At 46.6% G+C, this 24,081-nt stretch overlaps 1 protein-coding gene across 3 annotated transcripts in view; it reads right to left on the bottom strand.

The window, feature by feature from the left end:
• Window positions 1-24,081, bottom strand: part of GCNT4 (glucosaminyl (N-acetyl) transferase 4) — a 406,879-nt gene that overhangs the window by 290,417 nt on the left and 92,381 nt on the right. The window contains exon 2 of one of the 3 annotated variants that reach the window (XM_069627474.1): window positions 16,772-17,413. The exons of the other annotated variants lie outside the window; for them this stretch is intronic. The gene's annotated coding sequence lies outside the window, so the exon portion shown is untranslated. The remainder of the gene's footprint in view (window positions 1-16,771; window positions 17,414-24,081) is intronic. 3 annotated transcript variants of the gene reach the window in all.

Raw genomic sequence — 24,081 nt, 5'->3', positions numbered from 1 at the left:
AATGTCCACAATCCTCTGGATCTATGTAGTCCTGAACCACAGCCGTAGTCCAATCAGGGTAGACCCCTGTCCATAAGAGGGACCCTAGCTGTCTCTCAACTCTTCTTTCTTTGGCTAGTCACCGATAAGTAAATCAACTCCAACAGTCAACTTTAATCAACATAAGCGAACTGCAACTGCTCCACTTCGCCGAACCCTGGCGTAGAGATGATGTCGCTGAACTCTCACCCACGGCCTTCCTGACCTATATTTACAACTCTGTTCTCATGTCTGTTTCTGATCTTCTCCTGAAAAGAATGAAAACGTGATCATAACGGCGGGTTCTTACTCAACACAATATCATAGTACGGTACATGTCATTGTCATGACCCATGAGGGTGGGATATAATGCTCGCCTCCTTGTCTTTAATAGAATCAAGACTGACTGAGCTATAAGCGTGGACAATCTTTATTCTATGACAAGACAGAGGTGAGCATTATGCTTATTCAAAGCTATTAATCACTCTATCAGCTGTTTGTGAGACAGGCTTGAAATAGAAAGTCATAAAGGTACGTTCATTAGACAAGTCGGCTGGTTTCATAAGGTCTTGCAAAGACACACCTGCTGAAAATTAACTGGATGCCATCGCCCCTCTCGCTGAATACGCACCAAACTGTGACAAGTCTACGCCAGCCCAATGCATAACTTCTCTAATCCATCTCGCTATGGTGGCTGTAGCTACTGCATGAAAAGGCTTTCTGCGCGCAATTAGTAACTGTGTCACTCCCCTAGGCTTCAAAGCTGCTGTAGTTCTTCTCATAATATTTGATGCACTGCGCTACGCATAATTTAGCATTATCTGGAAAGTATGGATATGAAATAATGGAAGCATCGGTTTTCGTTCTATTCGCCACATTGAAGGCTACTCGATCAGGGTAGAAGATCGTTCATCTCTAGAGCTTTCACATCTCAAACTCTACTGCACACTATAAGACATAAGAGCATGGCTAGCTTTCCCGTAGCTGGGAACGCGAAAGATCCTTGTTGTTTGGCCAGGACAAGAATAATCGGAAAACTTGTGTTCTGGTGGTTCCCTGATTTTTACCCCCTTCAGAAGTCTGATTACGGGTGGGTGCTCTCCTATCGGGTGCCCTTCGATCGTGTCATGACCTGCTGATATTGCAGACCTGTAAACTCCCAAAGGTCTGTAGGCACAGCCCTCTTCAAATCTCTGAGCCAGAAAATTCAGCACGTGGACTAAAGGGGCTGAAATGGGATAAGCACTGATGGTGGCACAGTACGACGACCATCGATCCCAAGCGGAACCACAGCTCCTAATGGTGGAAGGCGCCAATGAACTCCTAATACAATCTGCAGCAAGCTGCGAAATGCCTGGCAACTCCCTGAAACCCTGCACGCTAGCAACGTCAGTGTGCCTTCCGCTATGAGCGGGTGAAACTGACAATCGGGGCTCTGTAGGGTGTCCATTCTGTGAGGAATCACTCTCGGGAAATCCGTCGAAAGTTCCACCACTACTGGAAACCATGGCTGTGACTTCCACATCGGCACTACGAGCACTAGCTCTGCCTGCTCTTTCCTCACTTTCGCTAACACTCTCGTCAGCATGATAAATGGAGGGAACGCATAATGGACGCCTCCTGACCACTGTTGGAGGAAAGCGTCCGTCCCCTCTGCTTCCGGGTCTATCCTCCAGCTGTAGAACCTGGGTAATGAGTTTGGAGCCTGGTGGTGAATAAGTCTAGACTGAACGGACCCCACAGATGTTGAAGATGGACGGAAGTATCTTCCAATCGCTGGAGTCTACCAGATACCGAGAATTCCAGTCTGCTACAGTGTTCTGAGCTCCTGGCAAGTATTCTGCTCATACTGATATCTGCTGGTGCAAGCAATGATGCCAAAAGTGTTTTGCTAACTCAGCCAGCATCCTGGAGGAGGTGCCGCTCAGCTTGTTTATGTATCGGACCGATGAAATGTTGTCCATCTTGAGAAGGACGCAGCAGTTTGCTCAGTCCCTGGTAAATGCTCTTACTGCGAAGTAACCAGCTAAAAGCTCCAGACAGTTTATGTGCAGCTTGTGCTCCTCCTGCGACCATTTCCCCCCCCTGTCTGGAGATATCCGCACCAAGCCACCCAGCCTGCTCTGCTGGCGTCCGACTCTACCAAGTCCGGGGTATCTCCGAAAATCGCCCTGCTGTTCCAGGCTTCCATGTTCTGCAACCACCAATGTAGTTCTAAGATGGCTTCTTGGTCTAGGGACACAAGCTGGTGTTAACCGAGCCCCCCTCTGAGGTGTCTGATCTTCAGCCTCTGCAGGGCCCTGTAGTGCAGGGGACCTGGAAAGATCGCCTGAATCGAGGCTGCTAGAAGGCCCACATGCGAGCTAGATTGCGAAGCGAGATAACCTTCTTCGCTATCACAGACCTCAGCTCTTTCCGGATCGCTCACACTCTGTGCTGGCAATTCCAGTACCGCCTTCTTGGTGTCTATCACGAAGCCTAGGAATTCTATTCTCTGAGCTGGGTGGAGATCTGACTTCTCGCAATTGATGATGAAGCCAAGGGATGTTACTAGGGTGCATACCCAATCTGTTTGGTCCCGCAACTGCGCTGCGCTCTGACCCAGAATCAGTATATCGTCCAGGTATATTATAATCCTTATCCCTCTCTCGCGGATGGCAGCTGCCACAGGCTGCATGAGCTTGGTAAGGGCCCACGGGGCGGATGCTAGTCCGAACGGGAGACAAGTGAATTGCCACACTTCGCCCCCCCACCACAATCGAAGATCTTTCCGATGCTGCTCCGCAATAGGTATTGTTAGGTAGGCATCTTTGAGATCTAGACGGACGAGCCCGTCGCATGTCCTGAAAAGATCCCGAAGTAGAGGAATCCCCTCCATTTTGAAGTGTCTGTATACCACCCATTCGTTCAGACTCGTCAAATTTATCACGGGTCCGACCTTCTCCCTTCTGCGGACAAGAAACTTGTTGCTGATAAATCCTGGCTCCTCGTGTACATCCCTCTCTATTGCTCCTTTGGTAGCTAGGACGTGCAACTCGCTGAAGAGCTCTGCTCTCTTGCTATGGGATTTGAACATCGAGGTTGGCGCATGTACATGAGAGGGAGTCCCTACAAAGTCTAGGCGCATACCTGACACCGCTTGCAGCACCCATGCATCGTTTGATAATTTGTTCCATGCTTGCACAAACCAGACTGTCCTGGCCCTGCTCTGCAGGGGTTCGCAATAGTATTCACCGCCTGGTGCTCCCTGCTGTCTGTAGGCTCCTCTCCCTTTTCAATTCCTAGGGAAACGGCTTCTCGCCGGAAAGAAATTGTCTTGCTGGCGTGTTTCCCAGTATTGAGACCTGTGGCCTTCTACTGGAGACGAAGGGACCGGACGCTCGACCCCTCTGACGCCCGGTCCCGGGAAAAACACGCCCGGGAAAAATTCTCTTGATGGAACTTTGGGCCTTCTCCAGGGCAGAATACATCCCCACAAATTGGCTCTCCTCCTTGGCGAAGGCGTCACCAAATAGCATGCCCTTCGCTCCCTCGCCTGCTTCATATGAAGAGAGATCACTTAATTTGCTATCTATTTTTAACAAGACTCTGCGCCTCCTCTCTGAGGAGAGTGCACAGTTTGCGTTCCCCAGTACGCAGACCGCGCGTTGTGCCCAGTTGGCTAGTAATTAGGAATCCACTGGAGTCCCTGTGTCCATGGCCCGCTCGGCTAAATCCATGATTTTAGCGAGGGGTCCGGAAAGGCCCAATAGCTTATCCTGGCAACCTCGCCAAGCTCTGTCCACTCCTTTGCTCGTGCCCTTGGAGGATTTAGTTACGAAAATGACCATCTTAGGGTCGAGGTCTGGGGTGTCTTTGACTTTTCCTGGCAACTCGGGTCTGGGGCATTCCGCCCGCATCTTAGATTTTATCCCCCGGTCGAGGGGTTTCCTAATGTGGAGAGTCATGTACTGGGCGACGCTTGGTGAGGGCACCCAGTCTGTAGACCTAGGAGGCCTTATCGCTTCTTATCAAACATATCTCCCAGGGTTCCCTCTTCTGGGGGCTGATCCTGTGGCTTGGGTAGACGGGGAGGTATCTCTTCTTCTCCGCTCTCGTCATCTGGCGTGTACCCGGCATCCTCTTTATCCCCTGAATTGTACACCCCTGGGGCAGGGGGGGTGGGGGGGGCCGAGAGCGTGGCACTGTTGCCCGTTTCAAAAAATCTTCTTTTAGCCTGTTCACTGGGTCAACCATCTCTTGGGGTATCAAGCCTACCCCTTCTGGTTGGCTCGGGGGCGTAACAGAGTCTCTGCTCTGCTGAGCTTTTTTACTGGCCTTCTGATCAATCCCAGGATTGGGGTGTCTCGCTGAGGTCCCCTCGCCAGGGCTGAGCACCCTCCTCTTCCTGGACTGGTCTTGTTCGGCTCTTTGCTTGTTAAGCATGGCCTCCAGATGATCTAGCCTTTGAGAAAGAGGGAGAACCCCCTCAGAGACTGCTTGGGATAAATAATCTCCTAGGACCCTTTTGAAGCTTAAGCTGAGGTCTTGGTCCTCCTATATAGGCTACTCTGCCCACTCATCTGAAGTCCACTCTGGAGTTGTGGATCTGGATTTGGGCTCACTGTAATGTACCATGCTTATAATACAGCCAGAGGGATCTCAGCGTTGCCTATACTTTCCATATAGAACTTTCAAAATCCTTTTTTAATTTTTTAATACCCGGTATTTCTCACACGTATCAATATGCCCACACGACTTCCACTAAGGCCATGTGCTACTTTGCACTGAATCACAGAGCTTTTGCTCTAGACGAACCGTTCTCTCGCTTTCTTTTCATCCGAGAAGAAGTGGCTTGGCGCGGCACACAATGCCTGCTGGGGCGCGCCTGCCCGCAGTTTTGGATCCCGCTGGGTCATAAAGCCCAGCTGGGGAGGACGCTCACGGGGCACCCTCGATGCTGCCTGAGGAGGCGGGGCCGGGGGCCCTGTGAAAGCACTTTCGCTCGCGGCTCCAGCCCTGGCTCCTCTAAAGATAAACTAAAATATATTAAGAGGAAGAAAGGACGGCAAAGTCGTGGCAATGACAACGGAAGCGAAGGTGCTCCTCTAATGAGGTACGTCACAGAATGTGCGGAAATATACTGAAGTGTACGGCAAAACCTTTGAACTTATTAAACCTTAATAAAAACATGCATAGCCTGACAAAAACGTGCCACGCTTAACCCAAATATTCCTAAGAAACCACTAAGGAAACAACTTAACCACATTTACTTCTTTACATAATGAAGAGGTACTTAGCTCAGGGAGCAGCAACAAAGAAAGAGGAGTGGAGAGGCAGCTAGGGTCCCTCTTGTGGACAGGGGTCTACCCTGATTGGACTAGGGATGTGGTTCAGGACTACATAGACCCAGAGGATTGTGGACATTGGTAGTTCAGAGTTGTTTTTTCTGTTATTTTTAAAACTATGCTACCTTTAGGTTTGTTGTAAGCTTCCAGAGAGTCTTGAAGGAACAAAATGTAATACCAAGTTTTAAAAACAATTGAAAAATAATGTGTGTTTAAGTTGAATTGCTGTGGGAGCAGAAATAAAAGAAGAAAAGCATAATGCTTGCCTGCGTCTTGTCATAGAATTACATGCAAGATCAATTTTAGAGCATGTTTTAAATAAGACAGTTATGCTTACATTTTTACATCAGTCTTTATCTTCCTTGCACTTTATCTGGTGCACATTTCTTTTGAAAGAGGAAAAAACAAAGACTCCGGTTGAAAGAAGCTATGAACTAGACAAACAAAAGCCAGGAATAGGAGAACATATCGATTCCCTGTGGTCTTTCAGAATAGTGCTGCTGCATATATCAAGTTACAGTTTTCATCCCCCAACAGCCGCAAAACAAAAAAATGTGGAAAAGGTACATCATTCTAGTAGCCAAAGAGGTGCATGCAAATGCCATTTGTAGATGGTTTGGCCATCCTCAGAACACTGCGCTACCTTTATTTCTGTTAACACCATTCATGTATTGCAGGGTTCAAAATTGCAGGGATCAATTTAGCTCCTGCTTCTACCCTAGGAGAAAGTTACCAGGTGCTACTTTTGGCTCCTGTGAGTGACTGGAACCTTACAAATATGCATATGTGACAGTAACTGAGTGTTCGAGAATGAAGATAAAGATTAATTTAAATATACAGGATCATACAGAATGGGTAAAACGTTAAACTGTGAGTCACATGTGGAAGTTAGATTTACAGTGCTAGGTGTACTCGCTCCTCGACTGGGTGATGCCCAACACCCAGGAGCTGGTTTTAGCTCCTGCCCAACAAATCTTAATTTTGAATCCTGTATTGGTCCCCTGAATTTTAACATACAACAATAAGTGTACATCACAACACATAAGTTTTGCTTTAGTCTGAGAGTATGCAATCATTGAACTTCATTCTTTATTACTGTAACACCACGTATATAGTTATTACCAGAAAGAAAAGCAAATCCGTTACATAAGACTAAAAAATCAACAGCCAGGATAGTGAGAAACTATGTTGGAGACCATTTATTTTCAGTCATTGCTAGGCTGAGAACCTGGTTCTGAACTCATTACAAAATAAGTGCCATTCCGTGATGGAACAACACTTTTTTTATTTGCCCCATGTTCTATACATTAGAAATATAGGCACAAAATATTGCGCAAATAAGAAAATTGTTGTTTAACCACAAAATACATTTTCAGTTCAGAATCAGGTCCTGAATTGATTGTCAAAGATAATACGCCAATAATGGTGTTCAAGGTGGCTGTACTGTACGAACCTTAACAACGCGAGGCCAGTATTTAGGATGGGGGGAGGCGTTAACAGTCCATATGGCCAAACTCTGGGGCCGTTTTTGCCATTAGCGGCCATTTCAGGTGCGGTACAAGCAATGAAAATGAGTTTAAAGAAATAAAACGTAAAGGGGAGGTGCACGTGAGACACTGGTTCTGAGCTGCAGGCAGTGATGAGGTTAGGCCTGCGCCGAAGGAGGAATGGGAGGGGCAGGAAAATTGCAAAGTGTGGATGGACCCTTTTTCCTTTTTGGCTGCACAAGTTAAGTAGTGAAGCGTGGTCAGACGAGGAGGCTCCAGGGTTGAGGAAGAGAAGGGGGGAAAGCTCGCATGTGAGCGACAAAAGGACAAGACCATAACAGCAAACTAAAAATGCAGGCCCACATTCGAAGCAAGCTAATTAGTGGTGCTGGTCGCAGTTGGTACACATATGCGACGTGCAAGAAGACATGGTTATAGACAATATTTTATTTAAAATAAAGAAACCTAGTCTAATCTTTATTTCCCAAGAGTATTTCCCTAAGCTACAAAACAACCAATAAATAGGTGCTCGTAAGTACATCTTACAAAAGACAAACTCTGTCCTCTTTCTAACTCTATGCTAGAGGAACAAAGTGAGAAGGGAGTAGGGGAGGGAGTCTAAATTCTGGCTTAGTCGAAGGGTTACTCCCCCTTTTCTGCCTTGGTGGTGCCTGGTTTTCTGACACCCACCTCCACAATGATCTCAAAGTCTCTTCCAATAGTACAAACAAGGAGTGATGGCTGGACGGTTTAGAATGAATCTTAACCTCTGGCATTGTTCTGGGCAACCCTCCAGACCATCGTTCTTGGCCTGCCAAGCCATTACAGAAGGGGACAGACCATATGCAAATCAGGATTGGTGCTACCCCAAAAGGGGCAGTCCAGCCCGATCTGCTAGGTCACATCCCTTCTGCATGAGACCACACGCATCCCCAGACATGTTTCAGCCTTGTTGGGCCTCATCAGTGAGGAGGAGCTTGGTTGGGTCTCTAGGCCCAGCAGGCACAGGACCCACGTCTGGCCGTACCCGTCCCACTATGGTCTTTCCCCTTCTGGAACTGCCATCACCTCTTTGTTTTTGCTTTATCACCCAGAGTAGGACGGGTAGTCCAGCTAAGAATTCACAAAAGAACAAACCACTACTGAAAGATCCACGAGAGCGAAAAATGGAAATAGATTGCACCATGGTGTTCATTTGAGAGTTACAGCCCAGATGGGACTGCCAGTTGTTAGGCAGAGTGTGTATGCAGTACCCTTTGTGACCACTACACACAACTATGGCCACAGCTGTGAGCAAAACCAACCTTTGGTATTATACAGTTTTTGGTAGCGGAGCTGAGCAGCCAAGCTTATTTCAAGAGGGAATGTGAGCTGTAATTATGTTACACAGAGGTCTACAATCACAGGTGCTCAAATAAACTCTTACACTCAAGGTTTCTTGGTTAAACACTTATTAATGTATTCAACAGTCAGTTACAAAACATTCATTAGAAGGAGTCAGTTAAATATTATACACCAATACACTTCAGTACTATAGTCGTTAAGTTTCTGAGGCATTCAGACTACTTTGAAGGAGGAGCAAAAAGGAAAAGGTTCAGAACATAAAAGAATTACAATTATTCTTAGACAGCGAAGATACTTTGAGTTCACCAGAAGAGTCAATTCAATTCAATAGGATATGCCAAAGTCAATGGGCTAAAGTCTTGGATAGATAAAAACGGTTCTGGTAAGTAAACGGTAAAGTCTCTGTAAAAGTTCTCAGAAATAGTTAGTAAGAAGAAGAATTATATGTTGGGTCACAAGGTGATTAGGCCTGCTAGTTGCGAAAGTTTCAAGCACTCTCACAGTGAGAGGTAAGTACTCTCAGTCTCGTTTCACAGTACCTTACAAATGAATAAAAAGATGCAGCTGAAGACTTTTGTTCCTGGCATTTCCTGCAGATCTTACTGTTCCTGAGCCTCAGTAGTGGGGACAAGAGGGAGGACGTCGGGGGACTCCTTCCTGCACTGGGACTGGTCAAAAAGCTGGCAGTGGCAAATCTTCAATTCTGGTAGCTGAAGTAAAGCACACAAACTGGTGTCCCTCTCCCTGGTTATTCGGTTTCCTGCAGTATTCTTGAGGAAAATACAACTAGCTCAGAGAATGGTATCCAGGTTTTTAGTGTCGAGTTGATTGGTCCCACCAACTCAAAGGGAGAAGTCATCCTTGCAGGGCTTCTCTGCCGAGATGAACTTAGCGCTTTGGACATACAGCAGACAGCAGGGCTTCACTCAACGGTCCAAGAGTTGCAGCAGCCTTCCTCTTCAAGCAAGTCTCAGGTTCTTTCGTTCCAGTGGTCGACTCTGCCTTCCAAGCCAAGAGACTTGCCTTTTATCCAGTTTCCCCCCATGCATTCCAGCCTAGCTGCCACTCACGCAGAAGGGTGGCTATCCCTGCCGGACACAAAGAAAAGAGGATCCGTAAATGAACCCTCCTGTCGGCTGCACACCTTACAAACCCCTCAATAGGCGGTTAAATTGTTGGTAACTGAAAACTTTGCTAAAACGGTCTTTTTAAGTCTGTATGTTAAAAAAACAGCTATTCATATAACTGTGATAATGAGAAGTGTTTTAATAATCAAATAAACAAAACAAATAGGTCACAATGTATACAGTTCAACTTAAAAATGGCTGGCACGTTTCGAGAAAGGGTGTCCAGTCAACTGGTCGACGACAAACTGGTCGACTGCAATTTGGTCAACACCATTTGGTCGAATGCCAAATGGTTGAATTTTTTTTTTTTTTATATATATGTGCTTTGTGGGTTTTCGTGTGGGGAAAAAAAATAAAAAAGAAAAAAAGGGGGTTGGGGGGGACCCCCCCAAAAAAACCCAAAAAATGGGTAAAAAAAAAAAAAAAAAAATTCGACCAAATGGTGTCGACCAAATTGTCTGTCGACCAAATGTTTTCGACCATTTGACTGGTAACCTCGAGAAAGACATTCTCTTCTTCCAGAGACAGATTATTGTTCTGAACTGTAAATTAAAGATAGAGGAGAAAGGCAATAAGGTTCAAACCTGTATATGCGCAGACAGATGACTACTGGCTCGTAAATTAAAAAACATTATTTATTTCACATTTTTCATGTAGTACTGTGATAGATCTTATACAGTCTAAATCATTATCCTAAATCACTGGTGACCACGTGTACCAATTATCCCCAACGAGGGTACTGAGTAATTAGAATGAGGACTATCCCAAGTCGCAGCTCACAGAGCAATAGTATTTACAGGTTTTTGGTCTGTCACACTCAATCATGTTGGCATTATAGAGCATGAGGAAGATTCTGGGATATGTTATGGTAGGTATGGAGCAGGTACTCACCAATATATAGTGCGAAAGTGAACCCAAGCTCTTATTTGATCAAAGGTTCCTGTGGGTGGGGACCATGTATCTCGGTTAATGTAGCCATAGGAAGAGCCTGCAACAAATTAATGAGCACGGAAGATCCGTGAAATAACAGAGGTAAAAAAAGATATAAATAGTGGCTCACCCTAGTGCGGAGTCTTAAAGGCACATCTGGGTCAATCAGCGTTATTCCTGTAGCACAACAGGGCGCTGTTCCGTGTTAATGTCTTGCTTTCATGCTGCAGTTAAACAGCAAGGAGCTGTAAAGAGACGTGAAACCACGTTTGTCGGATGAAAAACTAAAGACGTGTATAAGGCGAGATAAGCAGTCTAATTCTATTGTTTAGAAAGCTTACCGAGCCGAATCGGGTCACTGACGCCAGTGAAATGAAGAAAATGATGCGCGGATGGTAATCCCTAGTGGATGCCTTCCATGCGGTGGGCTTCGAACAAGGTCGCTAATAGCAACACTTGTCAAGTAACAGACATGAGTAGAATGAAGCTTGTCCCTTGTCTGGGTTGTAAACTGGAACTCAGGGATGTAGACAGTGTAGAAGGACTCGGGAGTACGCTCAGCTCGGGAAAGCAAGCATACTAGCATGGCGGCCATGATAGACTGATGTTGGTAGTGTTTGGGGAACCTCCAATGATTAATAGCTGGTCAATCTAGAGCACGTGTATATTATGTTCCACAGAAGGAGAAACTAGGTTACAATAAATAAGGGGAATGGAGGGGAAGGAAGAATTGAATAATGCCACATGTTAATTTGGACCTGTTAGACAAGGACTTTGAATTTACATGTCATGGAGCGTCAACTACATTTACACATGGTGCACATCGGAGATACCTTACAGAATTGAATCACAAGTCAAATATTACTGAATCTTCAGAGGTCAACAGCAGAGTCCATACTGCTGAGATAAGGACTAGAGAGATTATTTCTTTTTCCTCTGTATTACGTGAATTAATTAGACCAACTGGTAAACATGGTTTTTAAAGAGCGAATCTAGTTGTGGGTGCATAATTCATGATGATCGCTCATGTCTGTGGTCATTCCTTAGGACTCCAGTCAAAAGGAGCCATGCAGTAGTTAAACAGGAGGTCATAAGTCAAACATGGCCATGTGTTGAGCGTATACAACTCCAGTTCAAATAAAGCATTTCAATGAGAATTTGTCATTGAGCCCTCTTGGGAGTGGGGTGTCAAGGTAATGAATCCAAAATGTTTTCCCTCCGACTTGGGCTAGTCCTTAGTCTAATTACTCAGTACCCTCGTTAGGGATGATTGGTACACGTGGTAACCAGTGACTTCGCATAATCATTTAGACTGTATAAGATCTATCACAGTACTACATGAAAAATGTGAAATAAGTCTGCACATACACAGGTTTGAACCTTATTGCCTCTCTCCTCTATCTTTAATTTACAGTTCAGAACAATCATCTGGCTCTGGAAGAAGAGAATGTCTTTCTCGAAACGCGTCAGCCATTTTTAAAGTTGAACTGTATACCTTGTGACCTATTTGATTTGTTTATCGGATTATTAAAACACTTCTCTTTATCACAGTTATATGAATAGCTGCTTTTTTTTTTACGTACAGACTTAAAAAGACCGTTTTAACAAAGTTTTCAGTTACTAACGATTTAACCGCCTATTGAGGGGATTGTAAGGTGTGCAGGCGACGGGAGGGTTCCATTTATGCATCCTCTTTTCTTTGTGCAGCTTTTCCTCCCCTGCACCTAAAATTACTAATACTTAGCTTTTACCATTCTTTGAAAAATACTAATTAATTGACTCAGGTATGCTCCACCTAATTCTTCGCTTGCAGCATTCTTGCCAGACAGTCAGCCAGCCAATCACTTCCTGCCCATCCCAGACAATCGGGCGCCAGAGGCGGTCATCAGTCCTGAAGCCTGCCAAAGGCCATGGAATAAAAAGGACCAACCCTGGTTTGGCGCGCAGAGACAAACTCTAGAAGGAGCTTTCCAAAAAGAAATGGCGAAAAAAGAAGACCGGGACTGGTTTAAACAGAGGGGGCTCAGACGGCATCTTGAAAAACATGGCTCCCGCGATTTAACGCTACCGGTGTTCACGGTCGGGAAAAATCATGGTACTTTGTTGTAAAACCACTGCCACCAGCCATTCCGAGAGGAAAGGGTAGCATTTGGCTGCTACATGACTATCTAGACATAGGGGATACTAAGTAACACCTCCAGCACTCTATTGTAAGATAGGGTGTGCTGGGTCTAAGAATTTAAAAAGACTAGTAAAGTCAATTTCACTTTACTTTCTCTGGGAAACAGTAGTTTACCCCAGAGAAGGTATTTAAACCTTCGGAAAGCCTGAAAGGCTTCCCTGTGCCACTGCACTGAGGGTGCTGGGTGAGACAAATGAAAAGATGATGCCTATAACCAAAAGAAACAAACACAGAAAACAAATAGAAATAAAAAGTTCAAAGTCCCAAAGTTTAGCAAAAGAGCTGGAGGGTTCGAAGGTGGGAGGAATTGGCACATTTATGAGAATTCTCCCCAACACCAGTTGCAGGCAAGATTCTTAACCTTGGAAGCAAAGATAAATGGTAAACCAAACAGTTGGGGCAGTGAGGGTACTGCCTCTGGTTCATTACGTTTTTTGGACCTAACAATACGATTTCCATTTTAGTAGGATTGATTTGCAATCTATTGTGTCATCCATTGTGCAATCTCAGCTGTACAGTCAAAGGTGTCATGTAATTGTGCCAGCATGCCTGTAAAACGCATGTATTGCTCAGTATAAAGATCATATCAAGGTTTTTGGCAAAGGGGGAAAAGGGTAGATGAGCCCTTCATTGTAACTGGACATAAAAAAAGTAGAGGAGCAATAGAAATAGCCTATTTTGCAAATCATCATACACGTTTTTGCCTCATAAATGTTATTCAAGATCATAAATAGATATAAACATTAAGCAGTACAAATTAGGTTGCACTAAGAAAATAAATCTGGTTAAGCGAAGAGTATTAATTATCAAGTTCATGGCAACACAAGTACATAATTCATCCCAAAGGGAAAAGTCTTGAGAATTACTGCTACATGGGTCGCAGCTGCATCTGTGGAAAAATCATGTGTAAAGACGCAACCGTATGAACCATCTGTGCAAAGCTCCAAATAACTGTGCAAGCGATTGAGTGTAAAGACAGCACGATAATTCAATAGTCCATTAGAATCAAGCTCAAAGAGCTAAGCAATATTAAGGCATCTCTTATACTGAGGTATTTCCAGGTAAACTCATTCCTACACACAAAAATCCATAAATGGTGACCACACCATAGTAAATGTACACGGGTCATTTTTATACAAAAGTAGTTTTTGAGCATTACTGATATTTTTTCTATAGCCAACCCCTGCCAAACTGTGTCCATACACGTTTCTTAGTATGGTTTCACTTTATTGCAAATAACAGGGACCAAAGCATCACTGGTCCTGGACAGCTCATCATACAGGTTAGTGAGCAACACATCACGGGACCCTTGCAAGTTGTACTGGATTTTAAATTACCAATGAAGAAAGCAGTAGAACCTCGCTTCAGAGGTCTGACCAGAACACAACAACTATCTGCAGTAGGTGTTTGAAGGTGGAGTAATTTTCAGTTCTTGACAATCTTGTCCGTGGTAGGTCATGAAATCATCCCACAGTTAAACATTTAAACACAGACATAATTCATTACAAGTTCCAGCTGGCCTGGGACCTTCTAACCCCAGGCGTGATGCACATGGTTTGCAAGGACACTTCCAACAATATGGGGAGGGGGAGAATAAAACAAGTTTCCTTTCAACTAGTGAGAACTCTCTCACCCGCCCAAACTTGCGGCATACATGTTTCACTATGATCTTAACGACTACCAATTCAACATGCATGGCCTCCGGACACAACCTAAAAAAAATAATCAAAACCCATAAAGTATTGGTCAACTCTGCCCTTAGGTGTCCCTTCAACCCAGGCTTATTGTTTGGTCAAAGCAGATGGCCGGGGTACCCTAAACAATGAGTAACAGACTCCCATGTACTTAAAAAGGTTGCATCTCCTTTCCACAGTAGCGGCACGTCATAAAAACCCAGCCTGGCTGTAATGAACCATCTGAAAATGTCGCTTTTACTCACTGCCTTCCCTCGACCGCCAACCCTGCAAAACCAGTTTTCCCAGTCACACAGAGTTCACCTTGCAAACCCTGGCTTTAGGACCTGGCCAAACTCTGAAAAAGCACAAAGCATGCAGATTTGCACGTTACCCATGGACCCCCAACTGTCCCAATATGACCCCGATTGTATGAATGTCGGTGCATATATGTTCAAAACTACTGCGTCGTCTTCACCATTGGTTTCTTCGCGACAAATCTCCTTTCTTGCATGTGCATTATGAAGCTCCACTTTGTCCAGTTTTTAGGTGCTTCGTGGCACATCATACCCATGTTGCTTTTATATTTCATCTGCGGTTTTGACATTTATCTTGCTGCGTGCGTGCGTGCAAATCTAAATGTATCAACTTAAGAACACGGTAACACTAAAAGTAACGCATATCCCATTCTCATTAACTACGCTAGATGCATGTAAAACCTCAACATTGCGAACACTCCGCCGTTCCCTCAGTCACCAATATGGCGCGTGCAACGTGAACCCCTCTTTCTCATTGGGAACTTTCCTGACCACCCCAACAGTAGCCACCATGGAAATATAGGCCTCCTGACAGTCACTGACTTAGGTAAGTTCCCTGAGCCATTCCGAAGGAGAGGAAGCAACCTTAGCAGTCCAATGTTTTAGAACGCATCTTTTAGCTATTAGACAGGCTAGGTTAGACCTGCAAATAATTCCAGAAGCATTCCCAATATCACCCAGGTGCAAAGTAGGGAGGAATATCAGTGATCTTGATATGGAAACCAACAACATAAAACCAGGAGAAAAATAGTTGAAGACGATTTCAAAGCATATGTAATCAATCAGCATCATCTCAAACATTCACTGGTATTCCTTTTGTCAAATTTCACAAGTATGACAGTTGTGTAGAGTAGTCTATTTAGAATTGGAGCAGTCTTAAGATGGAATTTAATGAGACCTTCTTCGTCAAAAGACAGCCACTGGTCGTTTTATATGGTAAATGTAAGATTCCTTGCCAAACTTAATCTGGCCCATGCTAACCGTGTAAAATGTATTTACAATATACAATGCAGACACCAGTTTTATGCTACCTTAGGAATGCACTATAAATTGCAAAAAAAAGTTGTGGCTGGGGTTCCCGTAGGAAGGAAGGCCACTTGCATGGTTATGCAACTGAGGAGTAGTCATCAAATCATATTTTAGCCTGGAAATCAATGAGAGAAACAATTGAACCCTTAAGAACATGTCATCCAGTGTAAATGTCCAAACCCAAAGCCCTCTAATATGTATAGCATGGCTCAAAATGTGCACTTGCCTATGGCTATTGATAATGGACTCTTGGCTGTAAGAAATGGTGTTCTGTGTATATGTGTAGAATTGAGGTGGCTAGTGGCTTCTATAGCTGGCAGTCTGAAATTGTGGCCCCTGTGCATAGTCTTGTCCAATGGTAGAAGAGAGGTCTAATGAGCCCTAATACACCCATCTCTGCTATACGATATAAACATGTTCAGCGATGGATTCCAAACCAGACATTAATAGAAGCCTGGATTGGGTCAAATGTGCATTAGATTTAACTTAATATTTAAACGCAGAAGTCAAAAGGGGCGTGCACCTTGTCGCTCAATGCGAACGTGTGGCATGTTAGAGATATGAGAGTACCAAAGAAAAGATAATTGAGCTTGGGTCATCAAATAATATAATTCAAAAAGGTAGGCCGACATAATGCCCAGGCTGTGTGGTTTAACCAGATCACACCAGTGGTTTCCATGTGTTAATATCCGTGCAAAAATATCGCCATACAAAAATATTGACATATTTTTGCAGCAATATTAAGGCATTGAACCTACGGGGGACACCCCCGCTACTAAAACCCCACAAAATGATCCCCTCCAAAAATATCACCTATGACCGTTCCAGACGACCCTATATACGCCGATATTTTTGGTGGGGATAATATGTAGTGATACACACCAGTGCAGTACAGCATAACCTGAATCCAAAACAAAAGTTAATAGTGGCACTACACAAGGAATCAAACAAAAAAAATGCTGACATTCCACATGGGAAAGTTTAAATTATATAATTTGGGTAGCATGTTAATTTTTAAAGAGGGATATTCGACCATATAGTGCCAATTGAAGCAAGCAACAAATCTTAATCTTGGCCAACAATATAGGAAAATATGTTGCGCCAGCACACCGGCAGGCTCTGTGGGAACACAGTGGTTCACTCTTTAAACTCTCTGGTATTTGCGGGGAAGAAAGCGGTGCTAGTTTGGTCTGAAAGACCACATATCCAGATACGTGAGGTGAGCCAATGGCAGGCAGGTAAACCGCAGACCCAGAAGCAATGGTTCGATTGGAATTGCTGATGCTGCATTTCAATACACTTAGTCCAACACTTACTTGTTCCATGTTCTCTGTTACCTGGCATTTGTGGTGCATTTTCTGTCTGGACCCCTGGCTTCGATTATTTAGAATGATTCCTGGATTACTCCTTTTGGCTTCATTACAGATACTATTATTAATTAATTAACTCCTTCTTGACACTTTTCTATGTTTTTGGAACTTGCGTACAGACAAGCCTTGTTGGTTTGGGCGCTTGTGGACAGTGCTTCCTGGTCCTTGCAGGTTACTGGAGGATTTCACTGAGTATCCAGTTTATTCTTCCTCTGTTTCATAGTGCATCATCCCCGGAATTTCCAATATCTGTTTAGATATGCTCCACCTTGTGCCTCCATTCCATTGGTTGCGGCCTCATGTTGTTGAGTCGGGCCTCTGTTGCGAAAGCTCTTCTGAATTGCCCCATTGCTCTTCCATCTGGCGGATATCTGGTCTAGGGACTCTACTGAATTCCTTTGGGAAAAGGTGGATCCTGCTGGACACATTCCGAAGTAGTTGGGTGTTGAAAAAAACAGCACTATCATGCGCTTCCGTTATCCAGCATCTTTGATGAGGCCTTCAAATTGTTTTTCTTCAGCTAGGGAGAAAGCCTGGCTAGCATTGCTCCCGCCCATTTGGCTGATCACCTTGTTCGAGGTATTTCCCACACCATCTCGGCTGGGGTGTCTGGAAGAAAGACATAATGTCATCTTAGTGACTGCTGTAGGAGGTGGAGGGGGAGGAGGGAGTCCTGGTCAAGTCAATAATGGCTCGCTTAATCTAGCAACCCCAACCTTGAACTATAAACAAGCAGTCAGTATACGAGACACACTGATCTATGAATAGAGAATACCATCAGAAACCCCCCTAAATTCATCCAGGTTTCTAGGCCCAACTGTTGACTCTGTGAGAGGGAATAGCTCTGATTACGACTAAGTTGCCTGAAACCAATCTAGGAAGAAGTCTGAACATCAGTCATGATAAGATGTAAACTGTGAGTAGGATTTCACATCCAGAAAAATCGGGTAGAATGATATAATTGCAGGATCCACAGATTTACCAGGTTACTCACCGTAGTGACCACCTTACTCCTAGTCCATATTCCCCTTTCCTCCATACTTATGAGACATCTCTCCGTCCTGTGGGACGGGACCGGAGCACTTTGTAAAAAGCATCCAAATATTTTTCAAAAATGTGTCGCTCCTCTCTTTCCTGCGCAGGGCCTGGCACGCGGCCGTAACCCCGCCCACCTTGGCTCTGCCCCGTGCATCGCCCATCAGTCCTTTTCTATCGCAGGGTCCAAGACCCATTAGCAATAACAGAGGAACCTTATTAGAGGGGACGGCGGGCGGGCATATGGAGGAAAGGGGACTATGGACTAGGAGTAGGGTGGTCACTACGGTGAGTAACCTGCTAATACTCCTACGTCCCGTCCCCTTTCCTCCATACTTATGGGAGATTCCCAAGCACTCCTTACAGGAACTATGGGTGGATGGAAATACCCCTTACTGAAACAGGTTCTTCAGCACAGCCTGGCCGAACTGAGCGTCGGCCCTAGAGCTCATATCGAGGCAGTAATGCTTACAGAAAGCAGATGGGGAGGCCCAGGTAGCCGCTCTAGCGATGGACTCCCAGGGAACATACTTCTGAAAAGCAACCGCAGCTGCCTTGCCTCGCACCCGATGCGCATGAATACCCTTAGGTGGTTTCAGCTTTTGGACGGTGAAAGATTACGTGATACAGGCAGCAATCAATCTGGAAATGGATGCCTTAGACACCGGCCTGTCCTGGGGTTTACCGAAGGTCACAAACAGTTGGGAAGAGCTCCGAAGCTCGGCAGTCCTGTCCAGGTAGAACTTAAGAGCTCTTCGGACATCCAGGCAGTGTAGAACCCTTTCCGCCTCCGAGGCAGGGTTCGGAAAAAAAAGACTGGAAGGGAAATCGACTGATTCAGATGGAATTCGGTCACTACCTTTGGTAGGAAAGCTGGGTTCGTCCGAAGGACTACCTTGTCCTTGTGAAAAACCAAGAAAGGATGCTCCACCGACAATGCCTGGAGCTCACTCACTCTCCTCGCTGACGTAACGGCGACCAGAAAGGACACTTTCCAGGACACGTACTTGAGGTCAACCGTAGCCATTGGCTCGAAAGGTTTATGGCACAGCGCTGTCAGGACTACGTTTAAGTCCCAGGGCGGGTGCAGAGTACGAAGCGGAGGGTAGATACATGTCAAACCAGCAAAATGTCTCTTCACCACCGGGTTAGTTAACGAATAAGAACACCGGTCTGTAGAGAGGTAGGCGGAAATCGCCAAGAGATAAGTCCTGCAGGACAAGACATGAACCCCTGACTCTGCTAGGGAGGAGACAAAGGACAGCACCGTGTCAATCGTCGCCACCCTCAGGTCCAATTCTTTCTTCAAACACCAATGACAGAACCTGAGCCATTTACTCTTGTATTGGGATCTGGTCGAGGGTTTCCTGGCTGCCTGGATAATGCGCATGTTATCCGGAGACAAACCCAAAGGCTCTAGCGCCGTGAACTCAGGCACCATGCCGCCAAGTTGAGCGATTGTGGGGAGGGGTGCCACATCTGCTGTTCCCCTTGGTGAAGAGATCGGGAGTTACTGGTAACCTGATCGGCAGACACGCCGACAGGTGTTGAAGTTCTGAGAACCAAAACCTGGCCGGCCACCACGGAGTTATCAGTAGAAGAGAACAGTTGACAGAACTTTTCAACTTCCAAATTGCTCGATGAACCAGAGGAAGAGGCGGGAAGGCATAAGCTCTCATGTTGTGCCATAGGATCTCGAGTGCATCCCCCAGAGAGGAGGCTCCCAGCCCCCCTTTGGAGGCGTACTGAGGAAGCTTCTTGTTCATCGCCGTGGCGAAGAGGTCCACCTCCGGTGTGCCCCAACGTGAGAAAATCCATGATAGGATCTCCGCCTTCAACTCCCACTCGGAGCTGACCACTGTCCGCCGGCTGAGGGCATCCGCGGTGACATTCAGCCGGCCCGGGATGTGCACTTCAAGCAGCCAGACCCCATGAAGCACGGCCCACTCCCAAATCTGAATGGCCAGATCCACGAGAGGGGGAGACTTCATTCCCTCCTGCTTGTTTATGTAGTACATTGACACCACATTGTCCGTTCTTATGTGGACCACCTTGTTGACAATGAGAGGTCTGAACGCCTTGAGCGCCAGAAAAATCGCCAGAAGCTCCAATTGATTTATGTGTAGGAGCTTGTCCTGAGGTGACCAGAGGTCCGAGACCTGAATAAGATCTAACGTCGCACCCCACCCGAAAAGGGTGGAGTCTGTCGTGATAGTCACCATGGGGATTGGGTCCTGGAACCCGACGCCCACTGACAGGTTGCTGAGAGAAGATCACCAGGAGTATCCACTCTGCGATTTTTGCGGTCGAGGAAGCCCCTAAAACCAGAGGAAGGTCGACCTTGAGACAACGGCCTTTGAGTCTTGAAGGGAGGTTTAACCAGAAACAGACAAAGATTTAGCCTTCTGAGTGCTGTCTTTGGTTTTGGTGAGCTCTACATAAGTAGAAGAGTGAAAAAGCTCCTTACCATCAAATGGAAGGCCAAGGACCTTGTCTTGCACCTCCTTCGAGAACTTAGTGGCATGCAGCCATGCTTGCCGCGAGGTATCAACACCTAACATCAGACCCCGAGCCGAGGTGTCTACGTGATGAGCCGCAGCCTCCAGGAGATCCTGGGCCAAGACCCTGGCATTGGAAAGGCCTCCTCTGAAATCCTCCAGCTTCTCGACCGGGATATGCTCCTCAAACTCCGACAGACCTCTCCACATCCGCATGTTAGCTCCCGCCAAAATCAATTCTGCATTGGCCTGCCTGAGCTGCAAGGCCGAATTGGCAAAGATTTTCCTCCCTAGGGAGTCCAGGAGCTTGTCCTCCTTCCCCAAGACCTGAGTCGCCGTCGCGGAGGAGGAAGCTGCAGGTCTGGATTGCAACGTGGCCGCAGCCACCACTGTGGAGGAGGGAGGCAGACAAGACGACAAGGCCACTTCTTCCAAGGAATGTAGCCTGTACCTTGTGTCAATCTTTTTATTGACAAAAAGTCCCAAGTGTGGCTTTTCCCAAACTCTTCGGACCTCGGCCAGAACGTCCTTCTGCAAGAACAGGCTGGTGCGCTCCAAAGGAGACAAGGTGAACGCCCCAGAAAGCACGCCCTCCTGCGGAGCAGGTGACTCGGGCACCGGAACATCCAAGAAGCTCTTCATGTCCAGTACCCGGTCATGGAAAGCTCTGGTAGAGTGGGGCAGGTCCTCGTTGTCCTGAGCGCCTTGAGGGTCATCTGACAGGTCCGGCTCCTGCTGAGCCGAGTCAGACACTGCCTTGTCCACTGGGGACAATGGCGGAAGCGCAGGGGGAGGCACCACGGGCAAGGGAGGTCCCGGCGGAACCACCGACGGGACGGTTGGAGCCGGAGGCGCGGGTGGACATATCTCCTTGAAAAGCCCCTTGAAATATTCCCTCATGGGGTCGGTGCGCATAAGCGCTTGAAACTTACCGAAAAAGGCGTCCTCAGGAGATTGTTTCTGAACCTGAGGAGGCCTCTCATGAGGTGGACAAAACCGGGGACACAACGGGGACGGGTGCCACACCGCCCCCTCCGCCGACGTATCCACATAAATCAAGGGAGCCGCCCCCGCGGGCAACGAAACATTGTGCGGAAGAGGCATCCGGGCGTTCCAATCAAAAACTGGCCGGTAAGGATGCGCACAAGGGACCTTAGGTTCACCCGAAGGACCGAACCCTACACCAGGGGCCGATGACGTAGTTGTAGGGGTAGTACCTAAAATGGCCACCGTTGTCGTGGCGGGAACGGGCGCCATTTTGTCCTCATCTGAGGGGAACTGTGGCACGTGAGGAAGTGAGGCAGGGGTCCCCGTCGATGGGTCACGGGTCTTAATTTTAGCCTTAACGTAAGGAACCTCGGCAGAGCCGGTACTATGAGGCCTGGAATGTTTCTGCGACATACCAACCGCCAACTGAGCCTTCGAAGGAAGAGCCTCGGCACTGCCGGTAAAAGAAGAAACCACCTTCTTTGCCCCCTCAACAGATCTGGTGTCACCACAAGAGCGGGAACGGTGCGCTGTCACCGACAGGGCCTTGCCCGGCCCCTCAGAACTGTTGGTAGCTTTAGCCTCTGTACGAGGAACCTCGGACCTACGCCCGGTAAAAGCCTTATCGGCACAGGTCTCGAACATGCGTTCGGTAACCTCAAGCCCAGCCAAGCCCTCAGGGCGTACCCCGGTTTTGTTTTTGAGGGAAGCCGAAAGAACGGCCTCAGAGCCAGCTCCGGTCCCTATGACTCAGTAGAACTGGGTCTTCACACAGCCCCCAGAGGAGGAGCCTCGGAGTGAACACAGGCCCCTTACCGAGACCCTCGGAGAAAACTCTGGTAGAATTATTAGGCCCGACAGGCACCTCCGGGCGAACCCCGGTAACAGAGCGATCAACGTCCCTCCCGGCTCCAGAGGAACCCGGGAAGGTATCCCCCGGCCGGGGTGCTCTGAAAATCAAAGAACTTACCGGGCGTTTTTTCGTCTCGTCGATGAATGCCTGAAAATGCGAAGGAGGAGTCCGACCGAACACCTCCTCCCACCGCTCCAACCGACATTGAAGAGCCCGGACCGAAAGGGATTCACAGTAAAAACAGGAGTCCCCACGGTGTTCCGGACCCAAACACTCTAAACAAAGAGGATGGGGCTACGCCCTCGCGAAGGTGACACGATGAACAGTCTGGATAATCTAGCTAAAAGACATAGACAGACTAGTAAACGAACGCCAGCGAGAGCCAGAGAGGGAAAAACAGAAGAAAAACTTCTGAGGATGCAAGTGCGTCCGGCCCCGATCGTGCTGAGAAAAGGACTGATGGGCGATGCGCGGGGCGGAGCCAAGGTGGGCGGGGTTACGGCCGCGTGCCAGGCCCCGCGCAGGAAAGAGAGGAGGGACACATTTTTGAAAAAAATGTGGATGCTTTTTACAAAGTGCTCCGGTCCCGTCCCACAGGATGGAGAGATGTCCCATAAGTATGGAGGAAAGGGGACGGGATGTAGGAGTAAGTTCTATCCCTCTGCGTTTATGATAAAACGAAAAAGTGTGGCAAGCAGCACGATAAAAACATCCCTCAGTATGGGAGAAAGCGGACATCCTTACGGGCACCCACCTCTGCCCAATAGTGTTGGGAAAGAAATAGAAACGTTTGTGGTAACACTGGCCACAAGGGATGCATACAGTAACTTAAACACAACTAAGTAAGTATAGGCCAAAGTTGAATCATCAGAGTGGGCAAAAGGAAAGTCCATGAAATAATTTTTCAGTGTCAAGAGTCAAAGCATGTGCTTATATACGAGAGTGAATCTATGCTATACTATCATACATGCACCTCAAGTTCAGAGCTGTAGATCTTTGGGGAGTGAAACCCGATTGACCCGGATGGGACATATAATGGAGCAGTCTAGTTGTTGGTATCCTAGCAAGATTTTGGCATCACATGTTATCAGTGACAGTAAGAGCCACACTGTGCAGGGGGTTGATGGGGCAACAATGTAATAATGAACCTTGCACAAGGATAATGGTCCAGCACTTCTTCCCATAACAACTCTTCATAGAATGAATTAACCAATCCATCACAACCCAGAACCTTTGCTGACTGTTAAGCATCAAAAGCTGCAAGAAAGTCTTTGGTGAAGAAAATTACCACCAAGACCACAGATTCTCCCAAGGCCCAAGAATTCAAGAGGATACCTTCCAAAAAAGAAGTCATATTATCAGATGTAACAGTATCACAATTGGCATAAAGAAAGGAACACAATTTATCATAGCAGGTTTTCACACCACTTGGACGGAATGAGAATGTATCAATCTCCTCATGAATGGAACGTATAGTGGTTCCTGACGCTTTTCTACCAATAAGCATGGCATGGGTGCAACACAGCCGCTCTGCCTCACTTTTTCTTTTGACTAAAACTGGCCACCAATATAAGCAAAATGTGTGTAGCTCCTAAATAAGACCAAGCAAAAGAGGCTCAGAAGGTGATGCAGCATACAGTATTTTCAGGGCTCAAAGGTCCACCTCACAGGAACTTACGAACAGACTTCAGAATCCCATAATGGGTAGACGGGTAGAGTGCACGAATGTAGGCATTAAAGGTGTGCATATGGTCTTTCCCCTTACAGCAGTGGTATTCAAACTCTTTTGGCCTGGCACACCCCCCCCCGACCAAAGTTTGGGAAGGCCGGGACCCCCCAAAAATGTCAAATGGACAGTATGTACAAATGGCTATGAAATAGTGCACGCCGTCACTGCACCCTAC

Source organism: Ambystoma mexicanum, chromosome 6p (genome assembly GCF_040938575.1).
Source record: "Ambystoma mexicanum isolate Mex_15411 chromosome 6p, UKY_AmexF1_1, whole genome shotgun sequence".
Lineage (NCBI taxonomy): Eukaryota > Metazoa > Chordata > Amphibia > Caudata > Ambystomatidae > Ambystoma > Ambystoma mexicanum.
The sequence above is the reverse complement of the archived record's forward strand: the minus strand, read 5'-3'. Positions and strand labels throughout refer to the sequence as shown.